Raw genomic sequence first — 13,161 nt, 5'->3', positions numbered from 1 at the left:
CATCACTTGACCCATCAGCTACACTCCTGTCCATCTGTACTGACTGACCACCCCTAGTAACTGGACATAAATACAGCTCCCCCTTTGTCTTGTGTGGGCTGAAGCTTTACTTCAGACCCCTGCCATACTGCTGTGTAAATAAACTTTCCTGCCTGAAGTCAATTGATCTCCATGCTCTCTGTGACTGTGCGCCCCCAAATTTCAACACAAAGTCCCTTTTCCTACCTACATCATGCAACATTTACTGGTTCCACAGATGAAGATCTGGATATCTTTGGTGGCCATTATTTGGCTTACCATATTGACAGATGGCATGACTGTTTATGGAGAAAATCCCAAGATGTAAACAAACAAACAAAAAAAACTCCTGAAACTAATAAGTGAGTATAGCAAGATCACAGGATTCAAAGTCAATATACAAAATTCAGTTCCCTTTCTCTATGGAAGCAATGACCAAATCATAATTTGACATTGAAAGCACAATGTCATTCAAAATAGCACTCCTCAAAATGACATATGTAGGTATAAGCCTCACAAAATATGTGGAAAATTATAAAACCCTGATAAAAGAAATAAAAAAAGTTCCAAATAAATGGAAGGATATTTTGTGTTCATTAATTGGAAGATTCAATCTTCTTAGCTCATTTCTTCTGAAATTTATCTATCAATTCAATGGAATTCCAATCAAAATCCTATCAAATAATATTGTTGACATTGACAAATTGATTCTAGAAATATGGAAAATCAAAAGAAACAAAATAGCCAACATAATACTGAAGGAGAAAAAGTTGGAGGACTGCCACTCCCAAGACTTACCATAAACCTCAGTAATCAACACAGCATGGTTTTGGTGAAAGAATAAACACATAGATCCATGGAATTAAATAGAGAGTGCAGAAATAGATCCTCACAAATACAGCCCATTGATCTTTGACAAAGGGGAAAAAGCAATTCACTGGATAAAGGGTACTCTTTTCAACATATAGTTCTGTAATAAGTGCATGTTGTTATGAAAAAAATAAGAACCTAGACACAGACATTACACCTTGTACAAAATTAACTCAAAATGGATTATATGCCTAAATATAAAAGACAAAACTATAAAATTTCCAGAAGAAAACAGAAAATCTAGTTAACCTTGCATTGGAGGATGAGTTTTCCAATGCAACAAAACACAATCTATGAAGGAAAAATTGATAAGTTGAAATTTATTAAAATTAAAAACTTCTGCTCTGTTAAATGCACTGTTAACAGAATGAAAAGACAAGCCACAGACTAGGAGAAAATATTTGCAAAACAAATTTCTGATAAAGGACTTGTATCCAAAATATAAAAGGATTCTTAAAACTTGACATTAAAAAAAAAAAGACCAGATTAAAAAAAATTATGGGCAAAAGATTTGAAGAGACACTTCACCAAAGAAGATATCCAGATGACATATAAACATATGAAATGATGCTAAGATCATTTGTCAATTGGGAACTGAATATTGAAACAATGAGATGCTAGTACACACATATTAAAATGAATGAAATTCACAAAACTGGAAATACCAAATCTGGCAAGGATGTGATACTACAGAAACACTCATTCATTGCTGGTGCAAGAGAAAAATGGTTCAGCCATTTAAGAAGATAGCTTGGCAGTTTCTTACAAAACTAAACACAGTCTTACCATACTATCCAGCATTCATGTTCTTGGTACTTACTTAATTGAGTTGGAAACTTATATCCACACAAAAGTCTTCATGCAAATGTTTATAGAAGCTTTATTCTAAATACCAACAACTGGAAGTAACTAAGATGTCCTTCAATAGGTGAATGGATTGACTCAATGTAGTTTATCCATTCAATGGAACATTATCAGTGATAAAAAAAGAAATGAACTCTCAAGTGATGAATGAGTGTGAAGAAACTTAAATGCACATTGCTAAGTAAAGGAATTCAATTTAAAAAGGCTACATGCTGTATGATTCCAATTGTATGACATTTTCTAAAAGTCAAAACCATCAAGACAATATAAAGAGCAGTTTGCCACGGGTTGGGGTAAGTCAGTTGAATACGTGAAGTACAGGGGATATTTAGGGTGGTGAAACTAGTCTGTATACTATAATGGTGGATACAAGTATGCATTTGCAAAACCCACAGAATTTTACAGCACAAAGGATGAAGCTTAATGTATACAAATTTTAAAAAAATCATTTAGGAGGTCGAGAGATGCCAGGCAAGAATGCAGACTGTGACAAAGTTATCTAACTATATTACAAGTGTATGAAACAACCTTCCCGAAGGGAAATAAAGTTGCTGATCTAAGTAATTTTGGAAATAACTAGACTTTGTAAGGCTAAAAGCAAAAGAAATGCACATAGGCACTATATCTAGCTGATAAAGTTGTTCCCCATGGGGGTACAGGTTAAGTATTCTGGTGCAGCTATACATGTATATTGGAATTGACCAATAACATGAATAAAGGGTGAAAAATGGGAGCCAGGCTTCTCACTGTTGGAGTAGAAATCTACAGGTAAGCAAGAGTTTACATCCCTGAGGTAATGAATTATAGGTAATGAATGGTGACATCAGTACTAACTCATATTTAGCTTAATATAGATACAGATGATTAGATGTAGAATTATTTATAGATGAGTGTACATAAATGGGGTAGTATACATACAAATATTCCCTTTATATGTAAACTGAGAGGGGAACTAGAAGCTATAATACCCGGTAATAATGAACACACACCTAGATCCCAGACCTTGGTTTCTAATGCAATTCTCCTCAGAGACACAGCTGATTCCATACAAATAAGTTTCAGGTGTCTTGTAGTGCCAGAAAGTAAGGAAGTGCTTAAAGAAAAAAAGAGTCAAAGTGAAACAGGAGCCAACTGAAAGATCTTCCAGTGTAAAGTCTGAAACAATTTTTGTTTTAGCTAATATTTCTCTTATTATGAATAATCATTTCATATGTTTATTCCATAATTGTATCCCCTTTTCTTTGAATTGCCTGTTTTTGTGTTCTGGCCAGTTTTATTTGTGTTGTTTGCAGTAGTTTTTTGTTTGTTTGTTTTTGCATTGCTTTTTTTTTTTTTCTGGTTCCTAGCTCTTGTTTTCGTTAACACACATTACAAATTATTTCCCATAGGCTGTTGCTGTTTTCATTAAGAATGCCTTTTAAAATCTTTAAATCTCATTTTGTTATTCTGCTGCTTGGAACACTTCAATGACTTTTCATGGTAAATTCCAAAAATTTCAATGTGGCCTGGTACCCTTATGCTCTCTTTGTTTATACTCCTTACCACATGTTCCACTTTGCTAATGCTGCCATTGTGCAAAATAACACAAATGGACTGGCTTTTATAAAGGGGGTTTATTTGGTTGCAAAGTTACAGTCCTAAGGCCATAAAAGTATCCAAACAAAGGCATCAACAATAGGGTATCTTCACTGGAGAACAGTCCATGGTGTTAGGAAAACGTCTGATAGCTGGGAAGGCAAGTGGCTGGTGTCTGCCAATTCTTTGCTCTTGGGTTCTGGTTTCCAAAATGGCTTTCTCCAAAATGTCTCTGGGCTTGTCTCTCTTAGCTTCTTCAGTTCCTGTGCATCTAAATATCAGGGGTCCTCTCTTAGTTCTTGGGGGCACACTCTAGGCTAGCATCTCCAAATGTCTCCAAGCATCTATGAGTGTCAGCTCTTAGCTTCTCTCCAAAATGTCTCTCCCAGCTTCTGTCTGTGAGCTCTTTTATAGGACCCCAGTTATTAAATCAAGACCCACACTGAGTGGGTGGGGTCCATGTCTTCATGGAAATAATTTAATCGAACATTTCACCCACAGTTGATTGAGTCACATCTTCATGGAAACACTCAATCAGAAGTTGCCAACCCAATCAACCCTAATATGTCTGCTCCCACAAGATTGCATTAAAAAATATGGCTTTTGGGGAGACAAAATATATCCAAACAGGTACGCCACGCTTCTACTGGCTTCCTCTTCCTCAGGTGCCAGCTTCTTCCATCTCGGGGTCTCCTACTGGAGATTTCCTTCTCCTCATGCATTACCTGAGTGACCAAAGTGCCCTGTGGCAGTAGAATTGATCAAAGATAATTATAAACCCCCGTCATTGTAGGGATTTATCATGTTTCTTGTATTTTTCTCCACTTTAGTTTTCAAATAACCATTTTAAAAATAATTTAAAATTGAAAATATATGCACACATTCCAAGACTCAAAGTAACCAAGAGTATCTGGTGAAAAGAAATTCTTTCTACCTCACCAAGTGTGTTCTCCCTGGGGGCAACCACTGTGATTGGCTTCCCAAATCCACAAGCCTACATGCATTTGTGCCAATAACAAGTATACTGTTGTGCACCTTTCCACTTTGTTTTTCACTTGTTTCATTCCCTGGAAAAATATGTAGCGCTTTCTCTGTCTGTTGATTTGCTGCATAATATTAAATTTCATGGATATACTGCATATTTCATTTTACTAATGCTTCTGGGATGCAAAACACCAGAAATGGATTGGCTTTTATGAAGGGGGTTTATTTGGTTACAAAGTTGCAGTCTTAAGGCTGAAAAGTGTCCAACGTAAGTTATCAACAATTGGGCACCTTCACTGGAGGACGGCCATTGACATCCAAAAAATCTCTGTTAGCTGGGAAGGCATGTGGCTGGCATCTGCTTGCTCCCAGGTTGTGTTTTGAAATGGCTTTCTCCAAAATGTTGCTCTTGGGGTGTTGGCCCTGTCTTACCTTCTCTGGAGCAAAAGTCTGCTTTCAACGACCATCTTCAAACTGTCTCTCATCTGCAGCTCCTCCTCAGCTCTTGTGCATTCTTCAAAGTGCCCCTTTTGGCTGTAGTAAGCTTGCTCCTTGTGTCTGAGCATTTATAGGGCTCCAGTGAACTAATCAAGGCCCACGCTGAATGGGCGGGGCCACACCTCCATGGAAATGATCTAATCAGAGTTACTTCCTACAGTTGGGTGGGTCATATTTCCATGGAAACACTCAATCAAAGAATTACAATCTAATTAACACTAAAACAGCTGCTCACATAAGATTGCATCAAAGATAATGGTGTTTTGTGGGACATGATACATTCAAACTGGCACACTGCACGTTAAGTTAACAGCCCTCTATTGATAGATAGCTCTACATTTCTAATATTTTGCTATTACAAACACTGTTGCAATAAGTAATCATGCTCACACCTCATTTCACAAGGTCTAAGTATGTCAAAAGTGAAATTGTTAATCGAAGAATATGTGAAATTTTAATTTTTGATAGACAGGAACCTATTGCTCCTTGTAGTGGTTACACCAACTTGAATTCCTTCTGCTAATACATAAATCACACCTTCTCTAATCAGTTATCAAATCTGGTAAGTAAAAATTGTTTATCATTAGATTTAATATACATTTTTAAATGATTAATGAGATTCAGCAGATGTTCTTATGTTCTTTTCTGATGAAAGGTTTTTCTTATCTTTTGCCCATTTTTATTGGGTATTTGATCATTGCTTTCACTGGTTTTTAGGTCCTCATTATATTTTAAGAGGACCTAAATATCTTTAAACATCTTTAAATATTTATAATATTTATATTAAGGGAAATCACTCTTTGGCAGTGATGTAAGTTGCAAAAATTTTGCTCCTATTTTTCATTTCTCTTGTCAAAGGAAAAAGTTGCTCTGGATAATGTTAAACAAGCAAAAATGAATTTATTCAAAGACTGCTACAGCAGGGAAGAGAGATCAGAACTCAATTTTGAGGAAAGCAGGGGGTTGCTTGAGAGTTATAGTCAGGGCAAGAGCAGTGGAAAAATCCTAATGAGCCAACATTTCTTGATAATGTTCTTTGATGTACAAAAGTTTTAATTTTGAGGAAGTCTATTTTATCTTTTTGTTGTTGTTGTTGCTCACACTTTTGGTGTTGTATGTAAGAAGTCACTGCCAATCCAAGGTCATGAAGGCTTTTCCTTATGTTTTCTTCTAAGAGTTTTATGGTTTTAGTTCCTAAATTTAGGTTCTTGATCCATTTAGAGTTAAGTTTTGTAAATGGTGTAAGGTAGAGGGTCAACCTCATTCTTTTTTATGTGGCATCCGGTTTTCCCTGCACCATTTGTTAATGAGACCGTTCTTTCTCCACTTAATGTACCTGGCTCCCTTGCTGCAAATCAGTTGGTCATAAATATGTGGGTTCATTCCTGGCCTCTCCATTATATTCCACTGACCTATATGTCTATCATTATGCCAATAGCACACTGTTTTGATTACTTTGACCCTGTGGTAAGTCTTGAAATTAAAAGTGTGAAACTTTCTACTTTGTTCTTCTTTTTCAATATTGATTTGGCTATTCAAGCCTCATTGCAATGCCATAGGAATTTTAGGATTGGCTCTACCATTTCTGCAAAAGAAATATGCTGGAAATTTGAATCTGAAGATCGTTTTGGGTAGTACCGACATCTTAACAAAATTAAGTCTTCAGATCTATGAACAGAGGTATTTTGCCATTTATTTAAGTCCTCTTTAATTTCTTCCTGAAGTGTTTTGTAATTTTTTGTGTAAAAGTCCTTCACCCCCTTGGTTGAATTTATTCCTACATAGTTTATTCATGTAGATGCTATTGTGAATGGGATTTTTTAAAAAATATCCATTTCAGATTTTTCATAGCTGGTATATAGAAACACAACTGATTATTACATGTTAATCTTGTAGCCTTCAACTTTGCTAAACTCATTTTTTAGCTCTATTTTTCTTGTGAATTCTTTGGGTTTCTTTATAAAAGAGCCTGTCATCTGTGAATAGTATTTTTCATTTCTGTTATTTGCTTTTCATCTATAGAATTCCTTTTTGGTTTCTTTTAAAAATTTCTAATTCCTCCTTTTGTTTGGGCACTGTTTTCTTGACTTCCTTTAGATCTATGTCCATGTTTTCTTTTTGTTCATTGAACATATATGGGAGAGTTGAATTGACATTTTTGATTAGTTGTTCCAATGTCTGAGCTTCTTATTTTGTTTTGTTTCCTTTCTTCCTATATCTTTGTATGCATTTTGATCTTTTGTTGAAGTCTGGGTATTTGAATATTTTGATGTGTTAACTTGGGATTTAGATTCTGTCTCTTACCTGGGATTTTGGTGTTGATTGGCTCTGTGCTGAAGTTCTTCAATGCTAAGCCTAGTGTATACCAAACCTGTAGACAAACCCATAGTCTTCTTCTCAGGTGTTTCTGCACATATGCCTGGCTCTGGGCATGCATGGTAGACTTCAAGAATTCCCCACTATGCATAATTGTTTCCCTAAAAATGTAGTTTCTCACCCCACTTCTCCTCCCAGGACCCAAGTGGACACTGTGCTCATTGCCTCAATCATAGTCTTTCATTTCCAGTGGTAGCAGTCTATAGGCTCTGCTCCACTGCTCTACTCTACGTTTCCACACCTCTTCTCTGCCTGAGGTAAATCACAGTTTAGGTGACCTAATGCACATCCTGAGGCAGTATTCCAAGGAGTTGGGTGGGGCCAATTCAATGGACACCCAACATGTTCATCTTGGTCTGCAAATAATCAGGCACTGGGGAGCTGCACTTCAGGGCACATGGGCTGCCAAGCTGTCAAGCTTCTGTGGTTTGCTCAGACTTCTGGACCAAGCTGAGGAAGGGGGAGAGGTCAGGACAAGTAAATGTGTCCTACAGCTTTCCTACAAATTTTAGGTTTTATTTTTCCAGATTCAGCATTCACTGTGTTATTGTTGATCCCTGATAATTTTCCAGAGTTTTGGAAAAGTTGATTCTCACAGATTCTGCCAAGTTTATTGTTGCTTCTAAGGGGGTCTGTTCACCAGAGACATCTTCCTCTGCCACCTTGCTGATGTCATCCTCAGTACCATAGTCTTAATTATTGAAACTATACACACACACACACACACACACACACACACATATATATATATATATATATATGCATTTATATTTTGGTTACTTTTTTAAATGACATTAAATAGTTAAGTTTCAACCACTAAACAGCACTTTGGTGAAAACACAGATAGTATATTGTCATACTTGAATGTTTTTCTTTAAAAACACAATTCCAGTCCTTATATACATTACAAAACAGACTTAAAAGAAGTGACATATTTTGTACAGTACTTTAGAAACTCAATAGAGAACTGAAAAGCAGTCTAACAGAAACAAAGGGAAGTTTTCACAGCTGTATGATTTCAGCAGCCAAAGCTGGATGACGGACTGAAACATTACTATACAACTGGGACAAAAAGTATACAATATCACAATACTAAGCAAAAATGCTTCATGCCCAAAGAAATAAAACAGGTTACAAAATGTGGAGAACTTAGCAGACAAAACTATATTATAAGCAACATTTTAAATCATCATTTTTAAGCCACCACAACTATTTAAAACATCTAAAACAAATACAAAAATGAGCCTTTTAGTATCTTATTGATGTGATTTTTCTGTCTAAATATTTGTTAAAGTTTGATGTTATGCTCAAATTACATATTATGTGGCTAAAATGTCAAGTGCAAAAAGTGTATGCAAAGTATTCCAAGTTTTATTTCAAACACTTTTATTTCCAATTAATCCTATGTATTATTCTTTAAGTAATAGTTTTATCCATGGTGAAAAAGATTTAGAAGGTTGCCTATAACTTTCATATCTATGTTTTAAGCAAGTAATTAGACTTGGAAATCCCCAGGTCTAGTAAATCAGGTTTAATGTACTCTGACTTATAGAAACACCAAGTGATAATGGTTGGACTTCACATATTTATGTCTTGTCTTTTTCATTTCTTCTAAAGTATACACTTTTACTACCACTCCCCACCCCCCAAATTAAATAAATCTGATTATATGGCTGACACAATACCCAAATATAAGGAATTTGTTAATGACATCTCACTACAGGGGGATGGGGATGGGGTGTTGTCAGTCATTTTACACCACCACACCTCACAAATTCTCTATCACATACCTAGTGCTCTTGGATATTTTACTGCTAGTTCTTTCAAGATAAAAATGGAAATCGCTTAATCATTCAAACAACTCAAACTGTTTTAATTAATGTTAAACTCATTCTAAGCCAGTGATTTCTAGAGTGAATCCTCCAACCAGCTTTCTTTTTTTTCTGGAATTCCTTTGCTGTTTCCACTGCCTCTTATATCACTATCTCAAAAATGGTTTTGCCATGTTGAGTTGACTCCCAGAGTCTAATAATCTTTTTCTCTAAGGAACTCAAGCAACCAAATTGTATGTGAATAAAATTAAGTTTCATTGTTATGGATTATGAGAAAAGAGAATGTAATGATTTTCTAGAAAAATCTCAAAAAGGTATTAAATGAAGTAAAATCAATCATAAAAAAATGCCTCACCAATCTAAACTAAAAAAAAATTGAACTCTAAAACATAATTTATTTTAAAAAATATAGGGAAGTCAGGGGAAAAGAACATGATGAGAGAAAAGAAGAAGAGCATAGAAGTCAGTGATCCTTCTCTTTCACAGGAATTATTTCACAATACTGACAGCACTGGGAATCATTAAATCACATTCCTCATGTGAACTTAAAGTCAGCAATTGTTCTGCCATTTTGATGTTGTTTATGAAACAGTATGTGAACCTAATAGCCATCTTGTCACAAAAATATGGAATGCTTAATATATTTGCATGTCATCCTTGCACGGGGCCATGCTAATCTTCCCTGTATTGTTCCAATTTTAGTATATGTGCTGCTGAAGTGAGCATGAAACCTTATATTTTAATATCTGAACGGATGTGCACTCTCTTTATTCTTTGTATTCAGACTTTCCTAACTACTTACCTTTAATATTTTTCTTTTTAAAATCTAAAATCAACCTGTCTGCTTCCACAGGAAAATAAAAGAACAACCCTACTGTTAACCTTAATTATAGGTTACTGTGGGAATAATCAAATGACATTGTCTCTTTCTATCCAAGAACATAGAGGTACCATCAGAAAACATAGTTCTAAATAGTCAGGTCTGCCTGATCCCACCTCAAACAGAGAAACAAGTCTCTCCATTTTGGTGAGGTGAGTTTATTGAAGATACATAACAAGGAACTGGAGGAAAAAAAAACTTTTCAAAGCCAGTTCAGAGTGAGAAGAGTGGTTTGGGCTTTTATAACCCCAAGCAGACAAAGGAATGGTTAGGAAAGCAGAAGGGGAAAGACATATGCCGCCTTAGCCGCCACCGCCAGTTGCTTCAAGTGCGGGCAGAGCGGCCATTTTGCCCGGGAGTGCCCCAATGCGGAGGTCAACCGCCCGCCTTTCATGCCGCGCAATGGGCGCCCCCCTCCCACTCCTTGCCCACGCTGTCAGCGTGGCTATCACTGGGCGTGCGATTGCAAATCTAACCCCAAACCCCTCCGCCCCAGTCAGGGTCAGCACCAAGGCGCTGAGCAAGCTTTAAACTCCAAGCGGGGCAAGCCTCAGCCCCGCCCCTAAGAGGCAGCGTCCCAGCCGGTTCTAATGAAACTGATCATCCCACCTGTGCCCCTACCATTGTCATCCTTCCTCCCCTAGGGGGGATTGCCCGTACCAGTGGCATGTAGCATCTAACGGCACCGTTGAAGTCTCCCCGCCAAAGCCTCATAAGGAAGGCCATAAAACGCTTCTCTGGACAGTCCCTATCACTCCGGAAAAGCCTACCCGTAAATTAAAAATAGGGGGGCAATGGTACACGGGCACGCTCGATTCAGGGGCAGAAGTCTCTTGCATGCCCGCTCAGTATGCCACCATGTGCATGGTTCTCGATGGTCCCTCGGTAGTGGGAGCCACCGGTACCTCCACTTCTCTTCAGGCCATGGGACCCATTAAGTGGGAGGATGAAGAAGGCCACTCAGGCACCTTCCGCCCGTTGTTCCTACACACCATAGACCAAATTTTATGGGGCCGTGATATCCTCGCCGCCTCTGGGGCAGTGCTTACCACGCAGCCCCCCCAATAATGTGCGCCACTGCTCATTTAACACCTCCAGCGCCCGTTCCTCTGCAGTGGGATACTGAGGAACCTATATGGGTGGAGCAGTGGCCCCCTCCCACGCACAAATTAGTTGCACTCCAAGCCCTTGTCCAAGAACAATTGGACGCAAGCCACATAGAACCTTCTACTAGTCCCTATAATTCGCCAGTGTTTGTTATTCATAAAAAAGCCACAGGGAAATTTAGGCTCCTCCATGATCTGCGGGAGATCAATAAGCATATTCTTCCCATGGGTTCCCCGCAGCCTGGCCTCCCCCATCAGGTGGCCATCCCGGCTCACTATCACGTAGCTACCATTGACATCAAAGACTGTTTCTTTTCCATCCCGCTACATGAGCGAGACCGCCCGCGCTTTGCCTTTACAGTTCCCGTCCCCAATCACGCGGGCGCGGCTAGCAGGTACCAATGGAAAGTCCTCCCTCAAGGGATGCGTAACAGTCCGGCCATCTGCCAAATGTATGTTAATCACGCAGTGGCCCCCCTGCGAAAGCGGGCCATGCTCATCCATTACATGGATGACATCTTGGTAGCCTCTGAGGACGCCGAGGCGCTTCCTCTAATCCTCAAAGACCTCACCACTAATTTAGCTGATCTCGGCCTTGCGGTTCAGCCCGAAAAGGTTCAGATTGTGCCGCCATTGGCCTTCTTAGGGTTTAGCATTGATAAAACCATTGCCCCGTCCGCTCCCCAGCTGGACATACCAGATCGGGTCACCATCACTGAGCTCCAACAGCTCTGCGGTCAAATCAATTGGCTCCGCTCTGCGTTGCCGATCACCACCGCGCAGCTCCAACCACTCTTTATGCTGCTGAGTGTCCCAGAAGCCCCGCCGCTAGCGGTCTCCCGGCGCATTAAGCTCACCCAGGAGGCAAAGGAAGCCATTGCTGCCATTAACAAGGCGCTCGCCGCCTGCTGTCTCAACAGGTTCAGCACTAGAGAGGGCAATCTTATGGCACTCATCCTTCCTACGCCCGGAACACCCATGGGCTGCCTGTGGCAAGATGGCCCTCTACTTTGGGCGCACCCCGCTAAAAGCCGGCTTAGGAAAATCTGCCCCGCAGTGCGGCTCTGGATCAGCCTAGCTTCAGATCTAATCACCCTGGCTGTTCATGTATTTGGAGCGCCGCCAGAAAAAATTGTTTGGCCCCTGGACGCAGGCCAAACCCGCCTGCTTATACGTGATAACCCGGACATGCAAATCCTTTTAGAAGGATTTCATGGGGAATTCAGCTGCCACTATCCTAGCCACCGACTGTTACAGGGGCTCGCCAAACTTCCCTTCCGCAGCCCCTTCCACCCTTTCCCCTCCTCTGCACCCATCCCGGGTGCCACTACTGTCTTTACTGACGCCTCCAAAACCCGTTTCGCCTTCCTCTCTTATCCCCCGGACCACCCAGAACCCCGCCTATTCAGCTATGTCAACCTTCATTCAGTCCAAGTGGGGGAAATCCTAGCGGTGTCATACGCGCTGAACACCCACTGGAACCACCCAGTAAACATTTTCACCGACAGCCTCTACACTTATCAGGTCTGCCGAGTCCTCGCGTTTTCCACCTTTTTCCCCAGGAACTCGACCATCGATAAAGCACTTTCTGACCTCAGGAGCATCTTAGAGCATAGACAGAATTCTTGGTTCATTAGCCACATTCGTAGTCACTCAGGCCTTCCGGGGCCCTTGGCTAATGGCAACAGTATAGTAGACCAAGCGGTCTCAGCTCAAGATACCCAAGCAATGCTAACTCGCACAGCGGCCCCTCCGGGGGACGCTGTTAACCAGGCCAAGTTATTGCATTCTAAGTTTCACTTTTCGGCTGCATCGTTGCATCATCTATGCGGCCTCCCCCTAGACACCTGTAAACATCTTGTCCGCAATTGCGCAACTTGTGCGCCCTTCGCGCCGCTTGGCCCCCTGCAACCTCAGGGAGTCAACCCACGAGGCCTAAAACCAAATTCTAGATGGCAAATGGACGTAACTCACGTTCCGTCCTTTGGGCGCCTCAAGTATGTACATGTAATGATTGACACCTTCTCGGCCATGTGTTATGCAGTCCCCCTTGCCGGGGAAACGGCCAAACACTGTATCAAGGCCCTAAGACAAGGAATTCTCTTCATGGGAGTCCCCTGGGACATAAAAACGGACAATGGGCCTGCCTATCGCAGTG

General features: G+C 40.1%; 1 non-coding gene across 1 annotated transcript; it reads right to left on the bottom strand.

Moving 5' to 3' along the window:
- Nucleotides 1–9,637: 9,637 nt before the first annotated feature.
- LOC119533539 lies at nucleotides 9,638–9,743 on the bottom strand. The gene has a single exon (XR_005216667.1). It is a non-coding gene; the product is annotated as a U6 spliceosomal RNA (small nuclear RNA).
- Nucleotides 9,744–13,161: the final 3,418 nt, after the last annotated feature.

This window comes from Choloepus didactylus, chromosome 4 (assembly GCF_015220235.1).
Source record: "Choloepus didactylus isolate mChoDid1 chromosome 4, mChoDid1.pri, whole genome shotgun sequence".
Taxonomy (NCBI): domain Eukaryota; kingdom Metazoa; phylum Chordata; class Mammalia; order Pilosa; family Megalonychidae; genus Choloepus; species Choloepus didactylus.
This window is presented reverse-complemented; position numbering and strand designations above follow the sequence as displayed.